This window comes from Crocodylus siamensis, chromosome 4, assembly GCF_052110815.1.
Source record: "Crocodylus siamensis isolate JL-2025a chromosome 4, ASM5211081v1, whole genome shotgun sequence".
NCBI lineage: Eukaryota > Metazoa > Chordata > Crocodylia > Crocodylidae > Crocodylus > Crocodylus siamensis.
In genome coordinates, this window is record NC_143398.1 from 91,672,378 (window position 1) to 91,698,973 (window position 26,596).

The window sequence follows — 26,596 nt, forward strand, 5'->3', positions numbered from 1 at the left end:
TGTGCTACATAACCAGGCTTCCCATTTTGTTTCCCTCCTTCTGGCCCCATGAATGTTGTAGTCTTGCCTGCCAGATAGGACAGCTTCAATAAGAAGGGTGGAGGGCCGACTTTAGTTTGGCAGTTAGGGTACCTCCCCCGAGAGGTGGGAGCTCTAGGTTTGAGTCTCTTCAGCCCAAGGAGGTCCTAGAACGCAGGCATCCCCACTTATTAAGTAAGTATTCTTACTACCTATGGGACCAAAAGGTAGGCTCCTCCTTCTCCTGGCCATACTCAAAAATGAAGCTGGTGTACTATGGCTTTAACCTGAAGCCAATGTTAATAGCAGTCCTGTTTCAGGCAGGCATATCTGCTCTAGGTGATCTGGATCCCAATAGGATATCCCAATAGGCCATCAGACCAGAGTCAAATGCCTAAGCTCCAAAGAGCTTGGACAGACCCACCCCTGTATTTTGGCATTCTTGTTTGCTTGCTGCAAGTGTCTCCCTGCCAAATGACTAAATAAATGGCTTTGGGAGGCATCTAGGTCTCCCCATTCACCATATTCAAAGCATTCACTCCTATCAGTGAGGGTAACTCACAGGGCAAAGGTGTTGAAATTTTAGGCATTGCAACACGTAAGCAGCAGAACCTTAGAGGTTGATTAAGATCTTTCCCTCTACACTATGTTGGTTTTGAAAGTCAAGTTGTATATTAGTATCTTGATTACCAGCAAAACTGTAAAAGTGGTGGCAAAAGGTAACTGCCTGTCTGACCATGGCCATTCCAGAAAAATACCCCTCAGTTATGTAAACACATCACTTGGAATGAATATTGTGGACGTATATAACTCTTACAAGATTTCAGCTATGTATTTTTCTAAAGGGTTCTCTATTATTAATATTAATTAAGGCATTATGGATATGACAGTTTAATAAACTGGATTCTCAAATATTATTCAAGAACAAACTATGGACACAATATTAAAATGTTAATATTTTTGAGTAATGCTAGGGCCACATAATATCAAAAAGTAAATATGAAAACAATGTAATACATTACAAAAGCAACTGGTTCTATCTGAAAGAAAGGGTTAGTGACAATAGATTACTTGTGAGTGAGAGCTGTAAAAGTAAGCCTATTGAGTTCTACTTATTTCTTGTACTGGTTAAGTCTCCTTGCTCCCTTGGCACCTGTTAAACATAACTGGACAAACTTGCTAGTCTTTTCTCCCAGGCTAGGCCACTGCAGCATTAAATTCTACATCGGTAAAATACAAAGTATGTGATTATAATATAAGTATCACTAAATCATGTTATACATCAACTTTAAAATTCCTCTACATTACTGCCAAACATGTATATACATACACCTAATCAATTTCTATTTCTGGCTATGAATTAGTAGTAATTATGTTATTTTTCCCCACAACAAAGATATAAAGCTACTCTTCTTGATGATATATACATTTGTTCTTTTAGGGTAATATTAGCATATTGTGTACATCATCATATATACTGGGTACTATTAAACAGAGAGGTATAATAAGCCTAAGTAGACATACTACAAAACAGAAATATCTGCTTGAAATAATGCACCCCTAGCAGGTTTGCCATCATATGGCATTGAACATATTCAGCCATTTAAAAGTGAGCTGGTGTTTGCAATCTGTACATTATACTTGAGCATATTACACTTGCCTGTGGCAAACAAGGAAATGCAAAACTAGGTTTAAAAAATAAATAAGATGAAACCTTTTCCTAAGGGAAATTACAGTCTTGCCTCATCATCCTGAGACATCAGGGAATCTATATTGTTCCTGTTTTTGTTATTAATGCAACAACAGTCTTTCAACAACACTTCCTGAAGGATAACAGGTCCTTTTGGTAATTGAAATCATGCGACTACCTACCTTGTCTAGAATCATAGGCTAAAACCTGACAGGGGTTCTCAGTGTTGTGCAGTATGTAATTTGATAACAAAAGGAGAAGCAGTAAAAGGTTATATTCTATTTCACTGTATGCCACGTGTACCTTTCTCCCAAAAAACAACCTTCTAAAATTGGTGTGCATGTCTTAAACCGGGAAGCTGATTTTCTACATAGAATAGAAGCATGGAGATGCTATAAAATGGCTGCTGCTTTCCTTCCTTCCTTTCTTTTCCTTCCAGTAGCCACCTGGAGGGGGGGTGGAGTCCAGCAGGTGGGGGATGAGAGAGGACAGTAGTGCAGTAGCTGCCTGCTTTGCTTCCTGCTCCACGTAAAGTTTAAAACCAACTGTCCAGGCAGCATTGGCATTTCAATTCAGACAGCACTAAGGGGGTCAACTGATTTCATGGCTCATTATAATCTCAGAGATGTAGATAACAATATCTGACAAAGTGAGTTTCACCTGACAAAAACGTGTGTGTGTGCGTGTGTGTGCGCGCGCACACGCACAAGCTGTAAACACATACACTCCACTTCAATTTAGTTAGTCTATATAAAGTACAAATCTACTCTGTTTTCATTATAATCTACCCAATTCCTGCTAATTGCTCTTCATTCCACAGATATTAACAACCCTTTCTTTTTAATGGTCTTGATGTTCCACTGAGCAAGCTAGCCTTTCTTTGGCAATTTTGCTGTCCGTTAGTTACTCCTAGTCTCTCTCCTCCTATATCTCAGCCCCGCAGACTGTTTTTAGTTATCTTCAAAATCCTAGATCTGCCCATGGCATCCAGTCTTCACCAACCTACAGTTCCAGGCTTTGGCTGAGTAGCCAAGAGCTGCTGACGATTCAGCTTTGAAAGGGTTAAAACTGTAGCTTTTGCCTGAGTAGAAATAGGAGGGTGAGTGACCTAAAAATTATACTGTACCCTACTCTATGCAAACATAAACTCTGAAAAAAAAAATCATCTTCATTCTGCCTTTCCTAAAACAAAGGTGCATGTCTTACTTGGGGGTGTCTGGCATATGAGAAAACATCTGTTCAAAAAGGACTTATTCCCCACCCTCTCACAAAAGACATTAAAGGAGTAATGGCAACTTTGTTCTCTTGGACATGCTACAATACGTTAGACTAACATTACTAATGCATTTCCTATATTATACACAGCTTCTTACCTGGAAATTTTCTAAATGTGAAAGTTGCAAGTAGAAAGAACAGGAGAACTTTACACCATGCGTGCTTGCAATAAATAGGTAACATATGCATATCTTGAAAGCAAATGAGTATTTCATGTTTACCTGTTCTTAAGATTTTTCCTTAGTGAAAAATATTTGATGCATCTACTTTTTTCTTTGAAAAATGATACATTTGAATAAAGGTACATTGTTTCTTTTCCTGTTTGCATAAAAAAGCTCAAAGCAAATTTCTTACCTTCCAGAGAAATGTTACAAGCTTAACAGGATGAGTGATTAATAAAGTGTTCTAAAGCATTCTTCAGATGCCTCTGTGCACAATTCATACTTTCATGCTGGAGAACCATTGTTTGATAGATAAAAAAATTATATGTTCAATATTATATTCAGTATAAGTATTGGTACACCGGAGAAAAATCTAAGACACATAGAGAAACTATATTTTATATATCAGTGTGTTTTTATTTGGTGTGGGTAGATTCTTGGGGGAAAAACAACAACACTGGTGAATCTCTCCTTTAAAAAAAATATAGAAAATTTGTACAAGCTTTCTGTCCCATCTTGTTTTGTGAAAAGCATTTTAACACAAACAATTTATCAGAGAAAATAATAAAACAGAAGAGTATCCAGTATTCTTATTGTAACAATCTAACCTTAAATTTGTATTGCATTTCTTCAACCACGGAAAGGATCATTTCCTTTATTTACTTACTTATGAGGTATTTCAAAACAAAGGCTTTCTTGTTCTGTGTGATCCAGTATTATGTAGCCCATGCATTCCTTCCTTATTGCACCTCTGTAGATGTCCTGTGTTCCTATGCAGCAACATAATGTAACAAAGAATGTATAGTTATTTAAAGCATGCCATGTCATTTCCTAAATCACAAAATAACATGTAAGAATTTTTAAGTATTTGCTGAAAACAGATTATTAAAGACATTCCTTCTTTATGTTTCTTTGTTGTTCAAGTTTTCAATACATTACCTACATAAACCTTGTCAAAAGTCAGGTCTAGCTTTAGGAAATATCTATTAATGTTTCTATACTATGTCAGGTTTAACTCATTTATCATAATTATTTTTGCTAGTATCTTTATACTGTATCAGAGCAATTGGATTTATAGTCCCTTGGCTTGCTTTCAAAGAGAAGATATGACATCAGCAGTTACAAAGGTCTTAAAGTTTTTTTAAAAAAAGAAAAGCATCTAACTATATGCTAAAAGAGGAGATAATTTTAGAAATTCATATATGAACACTGAAGAGAGTGCCACGATTCCTTCCCTCCTCGATTCCTCAAGAGCACACTATGCATATGAGAAGCCAAAAATTCTAAAATGTAATGCTGTTGGCCATTGAGGTTACTCTTGTTAATCTTAACACAGAGTGTGAGAGCAAGAGGAAGAGTGGGAGTGCCCTGAGAATAGATTACTCATAGAACAAAAAGGGAATTTAGGTCTCTTTCCTACAAGGTACTGAACATTTCTTGGAGGTGCTCTGCTCTCATAACTCCTGTTGATTTCACTAAAAGCAGAAAGTGCTCAGCAACTTGGGGAAATTAATCTGTAAAACAGTAGTTCTTAACCTTTTTGGATTTGAGGTACCCCTCCAGAACTTCTGTGTATTGAGCAGCACCTCGTTTCAAAAAATTATTTATTCATTATAGTGCTTACCGGTTTGAAGAGAGACCAGGAAGGAGGTCTCCTCTCTTCCCTGCTGAACCCTTCAAAAGTGGTCACAGCAGTCCAGGGTGCCATGGCACCCTCTCCTCGGCTGAGAATCACTGCTCTAGGTGACAGTTTAGGACACAGACCAGGTCAGTGGTAAGCAAAATATTTCACTATTTGACGGCCAAATGGTAAAAATCGAATTAGATATACCATTCACATTCATTTGTCAGTGAACTTGTGTCCCCATGACAAAATGATGTTTGTCATCACCCTTGTAGAGAGTCTGACCAGAAACCTGAAGAAGAATGTATACTAAAAAAAGCACTCTTCTCCCTTTCCATTGGTTCTTCAATATTAAAACAAAGGTTCACTGGCAAAGTAAAGTGGAAAGGCTCGTATTTTTGCTATTGAATATTCTATTTATTCTGTGGGCAAAAAATGTGACCACTACTAACAATGCACCTTTCATGATCACTAATTTGACGTATTGGAAAAAACCCTAACAATTACAAAAAAAAGCACTTGTCTAAATCAGAATAAGCATATAGACTTCTTTTTTTTAATTGGAACAGTTTAGTAGTTACAGAAGAGACACCTGAAAATCTTGGGTGAGATTTTCAAAGTTCACATTCACTTCAATGACCAGCATTTGTTCAACACTAATCATGCTTTTGAATATTCCACCATACATTTTTTAATTTGACAATGCTAATCTGCATTCCAGAGACACAATTTTAACATGCGTCTTAGGTAATGTAACTGATGTTGTAGATGTGATGGTCGAGAAAGAATGTCTTGCATTTGAAAGCTAGTCTAACTTATCCCAACTACATTGTAGGTCCAATAAAAGTTATGACCTTAAGAAATCCCTCCCTCTATCATTAGCATTGTGATTTTTTTTGTGCGTTTTTCTTCCTTTTCCTGTGATTTTCCATGTTTTAACATCTAGAATTAAATGATAATGTAAGAATAACATCTTCCTTTCCCCATGCGTCCCAAACCTTACCCCCCTCACTAAGCCATAATTGTAATTCTCATGGTTATTAAAAAAAGAAAAAGAAAAAAGTTTCAAAGCACGAAAAAGACCAGGAAAATAAAAACAACAACTATACAAAATTAATTACTGTAATTTGTATAGGCCTCTACATTTTTAAGTCTAATAATTTTGAATTCTAATCTCTAAAAATGGAACAGTAAGCTATAATTACATCTGCAAAGTTGAAGGAGGTACAGAAAATAAAGATGTAAAAAACGAAGCAAGCCTCAAGGTGCATGCCATGCAGGGAGGAATGAGCTGCAGCATTTGGGTTGCATTTTGCACTTTTGCTCACCAAACAGACCCTTATAAACATCAATAAGGAGCAGAGAAAACCTTATACATTTTTAAACAATTTTTTAAATAAATATTTCAGGACATACTCATTAATGCATACTCTGTCAGAAAATACTTCAGATTTCAAAACCTTCAAGTTAACTGCTGACTTTTGAAGACTAGAGGTTTTAGAAAGGGTAAGCTCTGACATTTATTTTATATAATGTTACACATCTTGTGGGTAATAGTCACTGGAATATTCCCCCCACTCTACTTGTCAAACATTAATGTAAAATCAATAATGAGTCATGTTCCCAACATTTTTCACACACCTGTATTAAATCTGGAAGGGATTTGTTCCAGTCTGTGTAGTTTTCTACTGGGATGTCTGAATAGATTCCCTGCAGCCATTCTGCACTAAGCGGACTCACTACAGAAGGGTCCATGGATTGTTCAATAAGCTAGTAGTATCTGTGGAATAAAAATGCAATGTGAGAGAAAGACAATTTCTGGTAACTTTGCTGCTCTGTCAGCAAATCCTGAGAAATAGAAAGTATAAAGGTTGCTTTCCACAATATACCTGACATCCTAGTTTGAAATGACATAGCTAGAGTTATACTATGACAAGCTGAGTGTTAAAACATGACAGAAATAAACCCATAACAACAGCTACTCTGCCAAACACAGTTAAGATCATACTAAAGCTTTGACTTGATATTCCCTTGATTAATTTTTGCCAGAATGAATGCGACTTCCTTTCAAGCTTATTATTAATTAAGCTAGTTTTCACTTCACAATTTAGGTCTCTAACTACAGGCTCTCTTATGCTGAGACACCGCTGAAACCTTTCAACTTAATCAATTGTCATGATTATAGGAGAAAGTTAGCTGACTGTAATTATTGTTCTCTGCAGAAAAACACATTGATCACACACTCCTGACTCCATGCTCCTGCAACAAAACTTAAACAGGAACCTTCCCGTCTCAACCTTCTGAAGCCTCTCATCCCAGAAGGGGCACGCTTTGCCAGCCTTCACTACAGAAGGTATGCCTCCCCATAAATCATCACTTCCTTCCAAAGCAAAATGTGAAATTACTTCTATGTGGATTCAAAAGGGAATTGAAAGATAAAGATTAAAAAATTACAGAACCATCTACTCTCCTCAGGGATTTATTACCAATGTCACCCGCACTTAAAAATACCCTAACTATAACTAAACCAATTCCTAAGCAAGGAACTACAAAAGCTCTGGGAAGGAGTATAAAAATTTTTTTTTATTTATATAAAAGCCTTGCAATAAGCAGTAAAATACACTGGACACTGCTCTTTTTCCCCATTTAGCAAAATTTGTAATTGGTACTTGTAAACCATTCTCACAACAAGCAAAAAAGATAAATTGAGAAGTCACTTAAAATATTTTTTTTAAAAAAAGAAAGGGTGAAAATTTATGTAGCCCTAACCCAGAAAGAGGTTTTTTGTTGCACTGAACTTTGATTTCTATGTAGATAAATATCATGGCTTTAATGACTTTCCAAATTAGGTTCTTCAAATTTCTATTTTTAGAAATACAGCTAAAAGATTTAGAACCATTTGAGATTGTCAGTTCTGTGGCTTGATAGAGTGCTTGAAAAAAAACCCCACTTCATTCCCATCCTACAGAGGGGAAGAAGCAGTTTGTAGCCATTGACTTGGAGGGCTGTCATGTCCTTGTACTTCAGTGCTAGTGTATTAGTGAGCACTGTATCACCCATTAACCTTTTCTCATTCCTTACATAGGCAGACCAGAGTATCTTTTTTCTCATGGAATAACATTTTGGAGATTTAGGGGGGCAGAGAGAGGGGATAACTGTGGTGTATATCCATGTGTTTGGTCTCTTCTGTGGACCCACCCTGCCAGCAGATCTTGAAACCTTATATGGAGATGCTAACTGAGCCTCCTGGTTGGAGTCTGAAACTAAGCAATTCTAATAGAGGAACTTGGGACACAGAGGTGGAGTCTATATTGTTAATACAAGTGGGAACCCAGGAAAGCGATGAGCTCTTAACCTCTACATTGTATGTTGACTGTAGTTTGGAGCTTGGTGTGAACTGCACTATCCCATTTCTTTAAATGTTGTCTGTTTGGGGTCATTAATAGAAGCCAATGAGCTAAATGGTGCTCATACTACTTAATGCAAAGTAATTTCAGTTAAGAACAAAATCTTTGTTTTCTGAAAGAGACAGGGAGTAGGTGCAGACATTACACTTAATGCACATTAACTGCACAGAAAGCACTTTAAAGCCACATCAGAACAGATGTTCACAACACTTCAACCACTTTAAAAATGGTGAATCCTGCTCTAAATTAATCCTTGATGGATGTGGCATTAAAGTGCTTTAGGTTAGAGCACTTTGTTTAACATCTGTACCACATCCAATGCACTTCAATGTAGATCACATTCTAGCATGATCCCAGGGGCCTCTCATCGGACAGCTTGCTAGCCTCATCCAGTGTTCACCTGCTCTGGCGAGCACGGATCCAGCCCCGCCCTCAGGCTGTCACAGAGAGGAGAAAGAAAAGGCTGTTTCCTCCCTGCACAGGTAGGCATGGGGGTAGGGAAATTGAGCCTGTCTGCAACATTGACCTTCCCCCACCCCAATTTTGTGGACTTGGGTCTTGGTGGGGACAAGCTGGGTCTGCGTGGAAGAGAAACTGCATTCCCAAGCCCCCCACCCCCAGTTCCTAGCACAGCGAAAAGCCTGGCAGGGCAGCCTCATGCTGCAGCTGCTGGCTGCCATTGTCAGGAAGCTCAGGGTGTGTGTGGGGGTAAAAGCCCCCCACCATGAGGACCCCCCAAAGCTTGCTGGCAGGGGTCTCAAGGGGGAGGGGGCTGGGCTAAGCCCATATGGCAGGGGGCTCCCTACCCCCCCACCCTGGCCTCAACAGCTGCAGGCAGGAGCTGCAGTATGGGATTGCCATACTGTCTTTTTCCCATGCAGAGAACTGGGGTGGGAAGGAAAGTAGCTCCCCTGCCATGAGGGGCCCCCACACAGCTTGTTGGCTGGGCTCTTGGGGTGGGGTGGGGGGGCTGTTTGTGCAGCAGTCAGCCTCACTTCCCCCCACCCCAGCCACAGTTCCTGATGCAGAAAAAGCCAGGCCCAGTAGCCCTGTGCTGCAGCTGTTAAGAGGCCGGGGGGGGGGAAGGGAACCCCCTGCCATTCAGACTCTCTCCCCCGAAGACCCCAGCCAGCAAGAGTGGGGGGCCCTCACAGCAGGAGGGCTGTGTTACCCCCCCAGCCACTGCAGACAATTGCCAGCTGAAAGAGGGGTACAGCTGGGGAGGGGTTTCTTTGGCAGCTTCCTGGGAAGTGTGTGGGAGCACCCCCCACCTATTGGCCTTGGCCAGTGTAGGCAGGCACCAAGCCCAGCCCAAACAGTGAATGTCTGTTTAATTCATTCCTGCTCTAACTTAGAGCACTTTAAATAAAGTGTAATAATTAAAGCACTTCTGCTAGGGGCTTTTTGAACATCTGTACTTAGCTAGAGAATCTTAAGCATCCATGGAAAGTAGATTAAACTTCACCAAAGGCATCACTACAAAGGAAATTTAATAGAAATCATATTATACACCATGAAAGAATGGAAGATTGATGCATCTGTTTTAAAAGTCAAATCCAGGTGCAGGGAATCCAGGTATTTCAAAAGGGGTGATGTTTAGACCACTAAGCCATTCCCCCTCCAACAGTAAGTGGTGAGTAAATATGTTTTGCTGAAATGCCAGTAGTTTAGAAGATACCTCTAAACAAAAACAACAATGCACAGAATATTCAAACAATTAAAAATAATTAGCACTTGTATATCTTTGCATCTTCAAAAGTGATATATAAACATTAACTAATTAATCCTCCAACACTCCCAGGAATTGGCAAATCTTTACCACCTCCATTTTACAGAGAGGTAAATAATTTGCTCAAAGCTTCAAAGTGAGCTAGTAGAAGAGTTCATAATTTAACTTGCACGTTCCTGGCTGCCAGTCCTATTTTCAGTCTCTTGTATTTTTCTAGGAGAACAATACAATCATTGGAGGAATGCTAGTTACACATAGTAAGACACAGAAAAAAACTACTTTGCCATAAATATTTATGGGAACAACACTAAACTTATTTTAAAAGTTAAAAGCTATGACACTAAACTTATTTTTAAAGTTTCTATCCAGAAATATATATTATCCCTTTAAAAACTCTGGATAGGCAAATTTTAGAAGAGGAAATATCATGTCTTGGGCCTGAGGTCTGTAAAGTAAAGCAACATTTATTTTATCTCATCAAACAAAGCTTGCAGGCCTTACTCCCACGTTATTGTTAACCTAACTTATATTATGTTTTTTGAATTACAGCTACTCCTCGCTTAATGTCATAGTTATGTTCTTGAAAAATGTGACTAAGTGAAAAAATGTTAAGTGAATCCAATTACGTCACAGTACATTCCCGCTAGCAGGCGGCAGCTAAACAACATTATAACCAAACATTGCACAACTTTAAATGAGTACATTCTCCAATAGATCAGCAACATAATAATGAAACAATGTAACATGGACAATGTTAAGTAAGGAGTACCTGTACTAAAATTAAGACACACATATATTCAAAATGATAACTTTAAAATACCACATTTTGGGGGGGCGGGGGGAAAGATGTACATAGACTTTGAAATTCTTCAAGTCCTGAAGGAAATATGACAAATTCACAGGTACCACCAAGTCTTAAACTTTGCATACTAATCTTAGGCAACTTGAAGATGTTTTAAAAACGCATGCAACCACACTGTTCTCTTTTGGCTACATATCTGAGAAGGCTCAAACATTTAAATTGTTCTATCAAATGTCAACTGTTACACACCCAAAACTGGTTTGAAATCCACCCAGATGGATCTATACAATATAAAGATGTTTGGGATTTTTTGCACCTCTTGGACAAACACACATCCCATTTTCTTCCATGGGTCTCACAAACATTGCAGACATGATGGCAGAATTGGGTCTTACACACTGTATTAGGCTATGTCAGAATGAAATTATATTTGAGGTCATTTATAAATGCTCTCCAGGAGTGGGGGAGAGGGGGGCACTTTAATTAGAGTGGCTCTTAGAGCCACTCTAATTAAAGTGCCTGGAGAGTCTCATGTGTCAGTGTCCAACACTGCAAGATGGTGGCAGGGGCACTTTATCTAAAGCTCATCAAATGAGCTTTAGATGAAGTACCTCTCCTACCATTTTGAAGCACAGGGACGCTGATACATGAAATGCAGGAGGCTCTTGGAGCACAGTAACTGCCATGTACCAGCAGACTTGATTAATCCAGTCTCCTCTGATGGACTGGAATTACAGCACATTGGAGCAGCCTCCCTGCTCATGTATAGGCACGCTGAGGTCATTGGACATGGATACCAAACACATTCATGTGTCAGCAATGGCAAAAGCAATAAAAAATGATAGCTTTAGTGGAGCTGCAGTAACCTATGACCTCTCCAGACCATTTGATATAGCTAGAAAATCCATGACAGAATTTTAAGGAACAAAGGACAATTTCTCTTAAACTGATGCAAATCTGAAGTAACCAATCACATTTAACAGGTGTTACTCTGAATTTCTGTAAGTGTAACCAGCTGTAGTTTTTGGCCCCAAATCTGTATCAGAGTAAATAATTCCATTGACTTGAATGGAAGTGCTGCTCATTCACTGCTGAACTAACTTTTACTTAGCAGTTTGACAAACATTTTTGCATGACTCCCAGTATTGGAAACTGGTAAATCACAAAGGATATGTGATACGAGTATGAATGAATATACATTTAAATACTTGTTTTTATCTTGAGAACTGAAGGTGTTAAATATATTTTGACTTCTCAACAGAACATGGTAGCTATATGTTCAGTTTGAAGGATTTTTTTTTTCAGCAACAGATATAAAAATACAAATTTAAGAATAAATACCAACATGACAAAGCCTTTAACAAATTCATTCAAAAAGGATTATAATGATTGCCCTTTTCCAATGATTTACAGAAAGGATTTTATATCAGGTAATTCCTTCAGGTTGAAGATTTCTTCCAAAGTTATCTTTAACAAGCCAACAGAATATATATACATCTATGCATAAATATATACATCTATTCTGTTGACTTTTTAAAGATTATATATATATATATTTTTTTTTTTTTAAAGAAAATATATATATTTAAAAATTCCAGTGCAGAAACTAAAAGACAGCTATGTTGAGAACCTACCAAAGAACTAACACCGACATTTTTAAATGTAGATGTCTAAAATAGGGCACCTAAATCCATACTTAGGTGCAATGAGAGTGTTCTAATGTGGACCCTTACTGACTTCATTTTGTTCGTCCCCACTGACATCAGAGGGACATTTCAAAAGCTCAGTGGATCTACACTTCTACAGTTCAGGAAGGGCTTTCCACACTCGCTTAATTTTCAGAGGTGCTGAGCATATGCAAAAGTGAGGCTTAAATGATAACTTAAGTCTTCAGATATAAGCACCCATACCTGAAAATGCTGAAAAGTGAATTCAGGATGTACTTGTATACCCAAAGATGTGCACACATTTTGGAATAAGCATCAGGTTGCAAACCAAATGATTTTTAACTGGTTATTTGACTCTCATTCCTCTTTCAGCAAATTAGGCAGGTAATTTGTTGTGCTTGCTGAATAAATATAAAATGTGTAAACCAACAGTGTATGAGATTCTCTAGAAACTGAAGATTTTACTATTTGACTTATGAATTCTGACAACAAAATGTTTTTGTCTGCCTGATTTCCAGACAAACAGGCTTTTGATATCTTTTCATCACATCCAAAACCATTGTCCTTCCAAGAATTGTGGTTTATATTTACAGTAACATACACAAGAAAAAGATTATTCTCTTCTATTTGGCACTGGTGGGACCACATCTGGAATACTCTGTCCACAGTTTTGGTACTCCCACTACAGAAAGGATGGGGACAAATTGGAGAGAGTCCAGCAAAGGGCAAAAATAGTTAGGGGGTTTGAGCACATGACTTATGAGGAGAGGCTGAGGGAACTTTCTTCAGACAACTAGTGGAAGTTTCCAGATCCCAGGCCCTGGTTCTTATGAGGGACTTCAATCACCCTGACATCTGCTGGGAGAGCAATACAAATCAGCGCACAGGCAGTCTAGGACATTTCTGAAAAGCGTTGGAGGCAACTTTCCTGGCGCAAGTGTTGGAGAGACTGTGCTCTTTTTGACCTACTCCTCACAAACAGGGAAGATTGGTAAGCAGACGCAGAGGTGGATGGCAAGTTGGGCAGCAGTGACCATGAGATGATTGAGTTCAGGATCCTGACAAAAGGAAGAAAGAAGAGCAGCAGAGTATAGACCCTGGACTTCAGAAAAGCAGACTTTGACTCCATCAGGGAACTGATGTGCAGGATCCTCTGGAAGGCCAGTCTAAGGTGGAAAGGAGTCCAGGAGAGTGGGTTGTATTTTAAAGAAACCTTACTGAGGGCACGGGAACAAACCATCATGATGTGCAGGAAGAATAGCAAATGTGGCAAGTGACCAGCTCAGTTTAGCAAAGAACTCTTCAGTGAGCTTAAACACAAGAAGGAATCTTATAAGAAATGAAAAGTTGGACAATCAACTTGGGAGGAGTATAAGAATATGGCTCGTGCATGCAGGGAAGAAGTCAGGAAGGCTAAAGCACAATTGGAGTTGCAGCTAGCAAGGGATGTGAAGGATAACAAGATGGATTTCTACAAATATGTAAGCAACAAGAGGAAAAATGTTGCTCCCTTACTGAATAGGAGAAGCAACCTAGCGACTGATGAGGAAGAGGCTTAAGTATTGAATGACTGTTTTATCTCTGTCTTCACAGGCAAGGTCAGCTCCCAAACTACTGCACCAGGCAGCACAGTTTGGTGAGAAGGTGAGCAGTCTTCAGTGGTAAAAGAACAGGTTAGGGATTATTTAGAAAAGCTGGACATATACAAGTCCATGGGGCCAGATGCAATGCATCTGAGGGTGCTGATGGTCTGATGTGAATACAGACCTACTTGCTATTATCTTTGAAAATGCATAGCTATCAGGTGAGGTCCCAAATGATTGTAAAAGGGCAAATACAGTGCTCAACTTTAAGAAAGGCAAGAAGGAGAATCCAGGGAACTACAAACCAGTCAGCCTCATCTCAGTCCCTAGAAAAATCGTGGAGCAGGCCCTCAAAGAATCTATTCCTAAGCACTTGGAGAAGGTGACTAGAAGCAGTCAGCATAGATTCACCAAAGGGCAAGTCATGCCTGACCAACCTGATTGTCTTCTATGATGAAATAATTGGCTCTGTGGATATGGAGAAAGCAGTGGATTTTAGCAAGGCTTTTGATACCATCTCCCATTGCATTTTTTTCAAGCAAGCTAAAGAAGTATGGATTGGATGAATGGATGGTAAGGTGAATAGAAAACTGGCTAACGGCAGACTGGCCTTTATTAGTAGAAGCATTGCCAACATATTGAGGGAAGTAATTATTCCATTCTACTCTGCACTGGTGAAGCCATATCTAGAGTACAGTTTTGGGCTCCCACTATAGAAAGGATGTGGACAAGTAGGAAAGAGTATAGCAGAGAGCAGCAAAAATGGTTCTGAGGGCTAGGGCACAGGACTTATGAGGAGAAGCTGATGGAACTGGGCTTATTTAGTTTGGAGAAGATAAGACTGAGAGGGGATTTGATAACAGCCATTAACTACCTGAAATCTGAAGAGGTTCTGAAGAGGATGGAGCTGAACTGTTCTTAGCAGTGACATATGACAGAACAACAGGCAATGGTCTCAAGTTGCAGCAAGGAAGGTTTAGGTTGGATATTAGGAAAAACTCTCTCACTAGGAGGGTGGTGAAGCACTGGAACAAGTTACCTGGAGAGGATCCTTGGAGGTTTTTAAGGTCTGGCTTGACAAAGCCCTAGCTGGAATGATCTAGTTGGGGATGGTCTTGCTCTGAGCAGGGGTTGGACTAGATCACCTCCTGAGGTCCCTTCCAACCTAACTTCCTATGATCCTATGAACTGGACTTATTTAGTCTGGAAAGGAAAAGACAGAGGAGGTATTTAATTGTAGCCTTCAACTACCTGGAGGGTGGTTCCCAAAGAGGATGGAGACTGTTCTTAGTGGTAGCAGATAACAGAACAAAGAGCAATCATCTCAAGTTGCAGAAGGGGAAGCTTAGATTAGATATTAGGAAAGCCTCTTGTGAGGAGGGTAGTAAATCACTGGAACAGGTTACCCGAGGGGTTGTGGAATCCCCATCCATGGAGGTTTTTAAGACTCAGCTAGACAAAGTCTTGGCTGGGATGATATATTTGTGAACAGTCCTGCTTTGAGCAGGGATTTGGACTAGATGACCTCCTGAGGTCTCTTCCAGCTCTGTTTTTCTATGATTCACTTATTTCACCTGATGAAAAATAAACAGTATAGCAGGTTATTTTAGGTTCATGTGAGCCATACTGCAACCTATTCAGGCAATAGATTTGCAGATTTGTTGAGGAAGTGGAAAGCCCAAGCAAGAGTTCCTGACTTGGTGATCGGTACAGTTCTCTACTCAAAGACTCTACATTTCCTCCTTTCACAAGCCAAAGAAATGTGATAAAATACTGGATATTGCTTTTGATATGCTTTGTCTTTAAAAAGAATGCAATTAGAATACAAAGGAACCTCCTATCACTGGTATTATAATGACAAAGAGCTCTGCCTCTGGTCTATGGTACAGGAATACTGACTTGGGACAATGCTGCTACAAAGGATCTCCTTCTCTCGTCTTACTCCCTATTTCATCAATTGCCACAAAAGTGCTGAGGGCTCATATTGACAGTGGGAGTTGGGAGAAGGAGGCAATTTCCTATTTGATGGGCCTAATTTCTTCCCCCTGCTGAAATCTCATGAATGAGTAGTCAATTGTGAAGAATTTCTATGGGCAAGACAACTTTAAATTTTTTTCCTGAGGACTGAAAGATGTACGGGCTAATATTATAACTGTATGGATGGTATTAGATGCTGTAACAGCTAGCCTGATACAATGATCTTAGATCCAAGTTATTTATTTTTTTAAAAATCACAAGTCTACCCTGTCCCAAATGATAACATTTTAAGTTGACTCCACAAAGGCTGAGGGCTTGTTCTGGAGTGGTATGACCATCTCAGAAATAATTTTTTCTTCTCCCTGCTCTAACCAGGAAGGAGTACAGGGAAAAAGAAAAAAGAAACGTGATGAGGAACTGAAAGGTTTAATTTAGCAGCAAACAATGAAAGAGCTAAATATGCATTGTTTAGCTAAACAATGACAGAGGAAACATAAGAGTCTGTAAATAATTGAAGAGATTCAGCACTAAAAGAAAGTAGCAAATTTATTGGAAGTGGTACAATGTGATATGACTAGTAGTAAAGGGATGACATTAAGAAAAAGAATATTAAGACTGGTTATTAGGAAACACTCTTAGGTCAATGAGATCTATTAAGCTTCCAGTGACATGGTAATAGTCCCATCTCTAGGGACATTTAAAGCTAAATGCTAGGAAAAAACATTAGTAAGAACAATTCCATATTTGACAGGGGAAATAGAATAGACCACCTAATACATTTGTTTCTAATGTCAATAATTCTGTAATAAGTACTTGTTAACAGCTGACCCTAGCCTGAAATAGCGGCCTCAACAGTATCACAGACTGACTGATTACCATTCAGAGAGTACAGTGTATGGCTCCTGCACAAAAGGAAAGATGAAGGATGGGCTGGATTAGTCCTAGTTGCTTAACAACCTTCCCTAACCACATACAGCAGTTCCATTTCTCCTAGAAGAATGGCCAGTCTCCTAATGGAAACTATGAATACAGAGTCTCCAGTTTTATCTCCCAGAACAAAAATGGCCATTCCAAGAGAAAAATAATCCAACGTCAACCAGGTAGAAGTTGCTTCCAGGAGAGTTTCTCACAGGAGAAAGAACATCTGCACACTTTCTCATAGTTTAACTGTTCCTGAGGACCAGGAGGAGTGGAGCTGCAGAGAAAAGGTGCTGTGTCTTTCAAAGAGTAGGAATACCCTGATTTAGAGAAGATACCAGCTGCTCCTCTTTGGCTCCTCAGACACTTGAGTCCATACTGAGAAGCAGGCAGGGGGCTTTGCCATCTCAGCACCTAGGCACCAGAAGCAGAATACAGGGAGCAGTTCCACCCCCCTACTTCCTCACTCTGGAGTCCCCAGAGAGAAAAACAGGCAGGAAGTTTTGCCATGCTGCTCTGTCTGCTTGGCTCTCAGAAACTGGGAGGCAACTGGAGGAAGCAGTGCCACAAGCCCTCTGCCTGCTTCTTTCACCAGAGTTCCCAGCATGAGAAGTGGGCAGGGGGCTTCTTCCTGCTGCACCAGTCCCCCTGGGAATGGGAGGACTGAAGCTGCCCATGCCAGTATCACCCAGTATCAATATCCAAACCAGCATCACCCTGATCTTGGGAAGGTACAAGTAGTAAGGGAGAGGGGGCAATTACAGACAGTGTCTGCACTTCTCCCAGAATTATTTCTAGTTATATACATTTTCCATTGCTAGAAATGAACATTTGTACATGGGCTCTCTTACCAGGCCCCTCCACCCATAGCCCACTGTCTTTCAATGACCACAACTTCATATGGGAGCTACTTCCCACGCGAATAATGCAATTTGTTAATTTGTTGAGTATAAGAAAGAGACTTGCACTGATTCAGAGACAGACCTTCCACAGAATCAGGACCAAGGCTTTGCAATCCCTTCCCAGCTTAAGCAAGAAAGACAACAAGCCTTGTTGCATTTAGTGTCAAATACTAAACTCATTTTCCCTTAATTGTCTCCAATAGCACCTATAATAATTACTGTAGTCAACACTACAATGTTTCACATGTTTTAACACACTCCCTGCTGGAATTAGTAAGAGCCTGCCTTGTTGCACCTTATAATGTGAGCCACCCAAATGATGATTGGTTTTAGTGCTAGCTGAAGTCACACTTCAGGCCAGCAGGGGCCTGAAGGAATAAAAAAGGTAAGAATTCCCTTGCTTCCCCTGCCCCCCTCCTCCCACCCAGACCCCCACCCCCAGGCAGTAACCATCTGCCCCTTGGGGCTCCCCCTACCCCTGTGTATTTGTAGCTGCCCGGCTGTCTGTCCCAGGGGAGCAGGCAGGGAAGGATTAACCTATTTGTCCAGCCACCACTGCCATGCTGATGCTTTTCTTGAGGCTGAGCCCACCCAGAGAATAGCAGTAGTGATGGGAACCGGACAAGTAGGTTAACCATTCCCTGCCTGCTTCCTTGGGACAGACAGTGCAGGCAGCCACAAGTAAGCAGGGGAATGGAGTACAGTGAGCAGGGATCTGGGGTGCTGGGGAGGGTGGGGTGGGGGGTAGTGGGCCTGATCCAAGCCAGCAGGGGAGAGGGGGGTGATGTTTACACTAGAGTGGCCACACCTTAGTGTAACATAAACTGGATAGCATGGATCAGAGAGTACTGCCCTGGAAGTGGCATAACTTTGAGCTGTATAACAAGTGCTTAAAGCCCATTTCACGTGTTAATGTGCAAGTGTTAAGAGCTCCATGAGCTGCCCAAAATTACCATGTAACAAGTCCCTAAGGCTTGGCAGAAATAATAGATAAAGGTCTATCCAGCAAGATGTACCCAGGCAGTGTTGCGATGGGTACTGATGTAGAAAGAAATCTAGGGAAGCAGAGAGACACACTGCCACCTTCAATGAAGGGATGGGTACTTCTATCAACCTCCCCATTTTTAAGCGAATTATTGCCACTTTCCTGGAGCTTTAGAAAGTAACTCTAACAGAGTCATTACACATTGGGATAAAAACTGCAAGTGTCTAAATGACTTAAGACCAACAACTCATTTCCAAAGTGAAACTATTTAAACAAACTTAGAAGCCGAGTCTCACTGGAAGTCACTGGAAAGTAAATAGCTTTAAGTATTTTCTTAAGAACAGCCTCACCTTCATGCAGACATTTCTGAGACAGAGGACGGGCTCCATCAAAATAAAAATATTCCTTGTTGGGATAGAATTCAAGGAAACAGTGGCAGTATTAAAAAAGGAATTTATTTTAAAGCAGGAAAATCATATGATCTTGATTTAAGATACTATAATATCTGCACTATTACTGCACACTCAGTATTCATGAGTACTCTACAATCATACCTGTGTATATGTAAACACAGTGCGCTATAGCAATTGATGTGTTATTTAGCAGCTAATGATGTTTATAGTCTTTGAAGATTTTCAACAGCTACAAGTACAATATTTCAAAAATTGCACGTCAAATTTACCATGCCTCTGGGAGGACAAATCAGTACGTGTTATATCTGTAAATCTGGAAGCAGAACAACAGCTAAATGTATTATAATCAGGAGAAGGAATGCAGAGCACGTCAAAGGGAAAACCTAAAACTAATATAGTAAGCAGTAACCATTATTCTTTTCTCAAAAAATGTTAAAGTTACTGAAAAATGCATACAATGAAACTGCACTTAAGCGAACTTCCCCCCACCCCAGAGAGAGAGAGAGAGAGAAAGTGACTGATATTAATAGCTATATCTATAAAACGGAGGTATTAACAGCCCCCATAGTTAAAATTGTGATGATGAACTAAAGTTTTACACTTTAGTGAATAAATTCGAAGGTCTCCGAAATCAGTACAATAAGTCTTTAGAGGATGATTGGATTTTTCATATAAAATATTAAGAAAAATACCTACTGACGTGCAAAGAAAATAGATTAGAATTAGGCCATTTTTACATTTTCCTGTTTCCTTTTGTTCTGAAAAATATATATTATCTTAGACAACAGGCATTTCTGAATTTTTAAAATTAGACAACACTTTACTCTTCTTAAGATAATTGAATTTTGCCATGATTAGCTGATAGAAGTACCATGTGCCTGCAGTTACCTTGATTATCATGGGGAAAAATAACTTCCATTCTTTATCAAAGTCTTCTCTTCAGCTCTGTCCCTGGCTGTTGGCTAGATAGTAGGAAAGTAGCTCAGGAGAAAAAAAATGGAACTTAGGATATAACGGGCAGGAGAGACAGAACAAGCAAGAAAGAGAGAGTCTGCATATCAGCTCAACAGTAGCTGGGAATGGAGACTGATGGACTATGGGGGATAAATACAGGCAGTCAAAAAGCTTGAAGTTGAATTGATTCAATCTTCAATCTAAGCTGCATAGACTGAACTGATAAGCAAGTGAACAGACATTCACTTCGATTCTGGAAATGCAGCCACATGCTTGCAGTGGCTCTGGCCAGAAGCTGGATGGCACTAGAGCACACCTCCCTGCTAGGCTGGAGCAGACAGCTTGGGCCAAACCTAGCCCACCCACCCTGCAAGGGGCATGGTGGGGGAGGTGCAGAGCATCCCGGGGTGCTGGGGACTGTACAGTAACGTGAATCTGGAGGGGCTCTGGAACTGATTTAGTTAACCTAAATCAGTTAAGTCTGATACTGCCTCCATCCAGGTGCATCTTAAACCAGTTTCAGCCATTTAAAAGCAGTTTATGTGCATTGAGCTTCTGTTGTGTTACATACTTAAACTAGTTTCTGATCACTTATATCAGTTTATGTGCAACTTCTGACTCTGGCCTGGGTGACATGCTGCGGGTACTTGAGGCTGAGAAGAGAAACTGATGAGAATTACACAACTTAACCACTAATTCAATTTTGCTGTTTGATTTGCACTGGTGGGAAATACAGTCTGTTTAAATAGGAAATCAACATTTGGGGAAGATGGATGGAGTGGAGGAAGAGAAATAGCTCCCATCTCTACATAAACAATAGCTTTAAAATGCAGTAACCTCAAAAGTAAATTTATGATGTATTTTTTAAATAGAAAGAGAGATAGGAGAACCCCACCTGACACATATTCCATACCTCTCCCCTACAGGTTGATTTCCTTTGTTTCATAATTTCTATTTAAATTGCTAAATTATTATAGAAGGTTGATAGGAAGCTTCAACACAATTTGTTCTAGATCCCACAATCTAAATGCAAAGCAGTAACAGATTTAGCAGCAGATCATCAACCAACATAGCAAACTACCAAACCAAAAACAGTCACTACATTACTTTGGTCCTAATACAAATCATCTGGAGCTACAATCCTATTTTAAAAATGGACACTGAATTTCATCCAAGTGTCAGCTGGTAATTTCACACAGAGGTTTTTACTATATAGTACCTCTCCCACCATACAAATAATCTTCCATCAAACAAAAGAAAACAAATCAAAAGTATTAAATAAAGCAAAGGGTCAGTAAGAAATTCTTTTTTTTACCCATGCCTAGTGACCTCCACATGAAAGATCTGAAAAATTCCATTAAAAATATCTTGAAGCACCATAGCATTGGAGCTGAGAAAGCAAGACATGCTAATGTAGGAACAATGTTGGCACAGATGAAAAGGAAGAAAAGGAATAACACAAAAGGAATAACAGATAAGTTATATTCTTTCTTTTCCATCCAGCCTTGTATACAGAGTGGATCTATCTGAGACGCCTCCAAAATATATGTTGCATTTATTTCTCTATTTCTTTGTAAATGTCATATTCTATAAATATATTCTAATAGTGCTGAAATTGCATGTATAAGACAATATTCTTCCACTGAAGTCACTGCATTCTACAAAGGGACACAAAATAGTAAGGGAAAATCATCTTTAAAGTGCCCCTTATTTCCCTTTTCTTCCAAAATTACAAATACTATACACATTAAGAGTCTGCAGCCAGCTTTAGTAAACTGCTACTTGCATGACAGCCAGCAGATAAAAGTGACAAGTGAGATTTCTCATTCATTGCTGCTGGCAACCCACTACCTTTCAGATCCCTTTCCATGGAAGCAGTTTGGATGGGGGAAAATAAGGTAAAGGGCTATTTTTAAAAGCCCACATTTTAAAATCAGCATCCAGCAGCTGAGTCTGAGCTCTTGTTAGCTGCCTCTCATCTTCCACTCCTGTTTCCATAGAAACCATAGCAGTAGCATTCCCAATCCCGCCAGGACTTTCCCTAGCATCTGCAAATTCGGTCATTTCCACATTGGACTTGGTCAGTATCCTGGGGAACATGACAGCATTGCCCAAGCGTGCAACCCTTGCCTGTTGGTTTTACAACACAAAAAAAGGTTCTGCATTTAGGAATCCTTGCTCTTCCTACTCTATAAGCAGGATAGGGCAGGATGGTGGTTGAAACCTGGAGTACAGCCTCAGTCCTAGGCACAGCAGCTGCTCCCTCTTCGCCATTGCTCTCCCATTAGACTAAGCTTAGGGACAGACGTTACACAAACTGGTTTAAGTGATCAAAAACTGGTTTAAACCTGTAACAGAACAGAAATTCAGTGCACATAAACCACTTTATAAAAGGCTGAAACTTGTTTAAGATAAACCTGGTTGAATGTAGCATCAGACTTAACCAATTTAGGTCAAACCAGTTTATAAAACTTCTGTCCCAGACCCCTTCCCGGTTCAAGTTAAATCAGATTCCTCCAGAATCCCAGCATGCTTTGCAGCCCTGGGCTGGGCTGTGCTTTCTGTTCCAAAGAGCACAGATGGCTGGCTCGCTGTCCCCCTCTCTCCCCCTCCCCGCCAGCAAACCCCAACTGGGGTCTGAGGCCAGGGAAGGCGATTAAACTCACCTTTGCTTGAGTACAGAGCTGTATTACCCTGCTGGCTTACTTAGTCCTGGCTGCAACTGTGGACTACAAATCCCAGAGGCACCTGGAAGCAGGAAGAGGAAGTGATGAGCAACGCCCTGCAGAGTCCTGCTGCTATGATTGTGGACTGCAAATCACAGAGACCTCAGGGGCAGCAGGAAGGAAGTAAACACACAGCCCATGCTGGCGACATGCCAGAAAGATGTGCGCTAGCACCCCCCAGGATTCTGGCTTGAACCATCGCAGGCATGTGGCTGCATTTCCTGAACCAAAAGTGAACGTCTGTTTATTTCCTTATCAGTTCAATCTTTGTAGCTTAGACTAACCTGCAAAGAATGAATTGATTCAGCTGCATGCTTTTTGACTGTCTGTATTTTACCAGAGTGAGGTGAATGATAAAAAGGGAAAGAGTAGGTTCTTTTTGGTCTCCAAAACATATGACACAATGGACGTAAGAATCAATTCTAAGAACGCATACTGACTTTAGTGGCCAGCATGGAGGAGGTAGCATTTTTTTTTAGTCAGGGCAACATATGAATGGATTAAAAAAAGAAACAACAACTCCCCTCTATCCGCCGCTTTGAAAAAATATAATAGTCACTCATGGAGGAGAGACAGCCACCATCACCCAATCAATCTGATAGGCTGGACATTCCCTGGTGCTTCCTAGTAGCCTTTACAATAACATTATAAAATAGATTTCTAAAGCACTACTTACTGCAATATCTGGATGGCATGCACCAGTTCAGTTATCCTCACAAAGAAGAATGTCCTTTAACTTAAGACACCTTCTTACAGAGAACAGGTGCTACAGGATGATTTTCTAGGAGTTGTTTCTGACAAGGGCAAAGTGGGGATATGCACTGCATAAAGTAGTAGTCTGCTGCATAAAGTACCAACAGCAGCTTCTGTATTGCCTTTATAGTCGATCACTACTGGAAGATAATGAAAAAGTAGAGGCTTAAGATGACAAATACACGAGTCACTGGCACTGTATCACCAGAAACAACTGCAACTAACTAGTCAATGGTGCAAGAAGGTATTGCTTTGTCACTAGCTCCTCTGTGCACTCTAAAGCAATAATGCGAGTTCACATCCCTCTGACCATAAGGGAGCAGACATATTTGAAAAGGTAGGTAGTTCCTCAAAATTATTTTCTTTCCCAACTGACATTATTTCTGGCTTATGAACTAAGCCTGTGTCAGTTAATTCATAAAACAAGCCTTTCTTTTTCTAAAGCACAGTGGGATGAGGAAAATGCCATTGTCCATCTTTGTTGAGAAAAAGCAGTTGAATGCCAAGGAAGGTAGATCTGCCAGTTGACAGCAGTGGGGCTTAGAGGGATCTAGTAATGTTTTCAAATACAGATGCTATTGAATAAGAGGTTGTAAATCCTATCCTAATGTGAGACTCTGAGAAGAGAAAACTACCTAACACTAAAGGCACTGACAGAAGTGACATTTGCCACATGATCGACCCCCTGAACATACTCTGCAGTTGTGCCATGACACAGGTGCACAGCTGCAGAGTGCTTTAAAGGTGACCAATTATGCAACAAATTAACCTTCATCAAATGAGGGATCAGATGAATGCGCTCCAAAGCCAAGGACTTAAAGTAACTAGAGAGCTGCAGAGGGGGTGGATTGGAAACCCCCTCCCCCCCACCTCAGAGCCCTAGAATTGGTGGAGAGTGCAGGGGGACAGGGCTATGGGAGACAGGCTGCAGGCAAGCAGCTCCTCTGCTAGATCAGCTCCCAGGTGAAGCTCAACTCCCCTCTCCTTTTCCAACCCAACAGCAAATGTTTGTTGGGTGGCAAGGGGGGAGGGGGAAGGAGTCTCTCTAACTCAGGGTGCTTTCTGTGAAGCACCATGAGTTAGCCTGGGAAGCTGCATGTCTGTCAGTGCTCTAAACGTCATAGCATCTGATTAAGCAAGCTGTTGCCTATGAAAGTGTATGCCCTTCTATACCCATTAAACTGTAAGATGCCACTCTGCTTAGCCTTCTGAGTGACTTCAGAATAACACAGCTAACTCCAGCTCCCCTCTAAATGTCTGGGATCTCTTTAAAAGGTATGAGTGGAGACATTCTAAAACCATTCCCTTTCACATGTTATGCCCCACCATCAGATTAGCAATAGCTGGCAAACAGCATGTGTGTAAAAAGCCAGAAACAGCATAATTGTTTAATTCTCTGCATTAAAGCCTTAATCTCCACATGAGATGTGCTGTTCAGAAGACCCTGAAATGTCACAAGTCATGCTAAAAATCAATTCTTGTGGAACTACAGGTTGCAAAACAAACATGATTTATTTTTAAAAAAGGAAGACATACACACACGTGTAAATGGATCTATACACAATATATTTATGGCCAAGAAATTTTAAATGAAACATTTTACAATCTGACAACTCAGCAGAGTTAACAACAGAGAATCAATAAAAGTTGCATTACATCCCTAAAATAAAGTAGGTTAAATTTTGACTGCCTCTTCATATTGAAAGTACTTCTAAGTATAAAGGGCATATGGGGACAAAAATAGTTTAAAGTGAATTCTATGCATGTGAATATTGATTATTTGAAAATAAGAATATTAGTTTTCAAACTTGCGTCCTATATTCTAAATGGAGAGAATGGAAATTACATCGTGGAGAGACTATTATTTCCTGCATTGTTGGTATACATTTATTTATGCTGACAATTTTTGTCCAAAACACTTCTTGATAAAAAATCCCTCCTCCCAGATTCTAGAATTATACAGTACTCTAAATCTAGATAGGGGCAGCTTAGCCCAGCCCTGCATAATTTATTTTCCAACAAAATTTTCAGTAGCATAGCTTATTATTCCATAGTGGCTCAATATAATTTTTCTGTTTTTAGCTGAATGATAAACTTTGTCTGGATTCTCTTTCTAGCAGAAGGGCCATATTCTGCCTTTCCAGTTTCAGACAAAATCACAGCATTATTGGTAGGGCATGGCATGGTGCTAAGTTGACAGAAAATTGATCTTTTCATCTCCTGTGCACCAATCCTGAAGCTGACAACATGAAAATGTACTGCTGTGCCCATATGGAGCAAGTCACCAGCTAAGAATGAAAGTTGTCACAATTCAATGCCTGTTTATAATTTATCATACTCTGTTAAATTAAGATACTCTGGTGGGAAGTTTTGTTCCTAGCAGCAAAAGTGTCTGCATCATAATTGGTATAAGTGACACAATTTTTGGAAGCCTTAAGGTCAACCAATATGGAGTTTAAATTATCGTGTCATTTCAGTTGGGGATCCTCTGAGTCAGATTTGGGGCACACAGCTGAGGATAGACAAGAAAACTCCTATTGCTGCTGTTTGCATCAAGTCTACTCTGTGACAGATACCTTTGACATGCCACACTTCACAAGTCCCAGCTGCAGAACAGTGCAGCTATTTGGATACCAGGGTGAAACTTGGTTCAAAACCTTAATCTACTATGGATTTGCTATGTGATGCTGGGCAAGTCATTTAGTGTATCTGGGCCTCAGTTTTCCATTTGTAAAATGGGAATAAATACCACTTCCTATTTCACAGGGATGACAGTAGGACAAAAGGTTTAAATATTGTGGGACATTTGGGTACTGGAAAGATGGGCCATGTAATTTTTGCACATAGATTCTCTCACTTCACATACAGTATTAGAGAAGAAGGGATCATGCTTTGCTCTCAGAATGGTGTAATTTTTAAGAAATAAAATTTAAGGATTTAAAATGCCAAAAGGCAAGAATAAAACTGAGAAAATTGATTTTTTTAGATTCAAGTCTATGGCACCAACATTGA

General features: G+C 40.0%; 1 long non-coding RNA gene across 1 annotated transcript in view; it reads right to left on the reverse strand.

The window, feature by feature from the left end:
* The window catches only part of LOC149866061 (uncharacterized), a 54,053-nt gene that overhangs the window by 20,939 nt on the left and 6,518 nt on the right, over nt 1–26,596 (reverse strand). Inside the window, exons 2-3 of the long non-coding RNA XR_016441573.1 lie at nt 6,410–6,548; nt 3,812–3,914 (exon numbers count right to left, since the gene is read on the reverse strand). This is a non-coding gene — a long non-coding RNA (uncharacterized LOC149866061). The remainder of the gene's footprint in view (nt 1–3,811; nt 3,915–6,409; nt 6,549–26,596) is intronic.